A 440-nucleotide genomic window follows, 5' to 3' on the forward strand; every position below is an offset into this window, starting at 1 on the left:
CACTGAGAAAATATTCGTGGCTACATCATGATGAGAAACTGCCCAGGTGCCGCCGACTCTACTTGTTCCATATCTGCTGTGTAATCTATCGGTCGAGTGCGTTTCCGAGAGAAAATTCTTCAAATGTCTTCACGTAAAAACTAGTCTCCTCGAAAGCCTTAGGATGACGAAAACAAAGAGCACTTATCAAAATCTTTATACCAACCTCAAGCGATGCGTTAAAAATTTCGTTGAAGTCAATTTACGCTGAATTATTACAGCATGCAAACATCTTTGTTTATTCATGCGATTAGCAAAATCAGAGTTGTTCTTGTAAACGAAATCCTTTGGCATGACAAATTAGGTATTTCTGCTTATATTTCGAATGTTTGTTTTGCTACAGTGAAATTTAAAGGAAAAAAACAAAGCCCAAATTTCGTATCTGGAGTAGCGGCAGAGGT

The sequence above is a fragment of the Montipora foliosa genome, chromosome 8 (assembly GCF_036669935.1).
Source record: "Montipora foliosa isolate CH-2021 chromosome 8, ASM3666993v2, whole genome shotgun sequence".
NCBI classification, from domain to species: Eukaryota; Metazoa; Cnidaria; class Anthozoa; order Scleractinia; family Acroporidae; genus Montipora; species Montipora foliosa.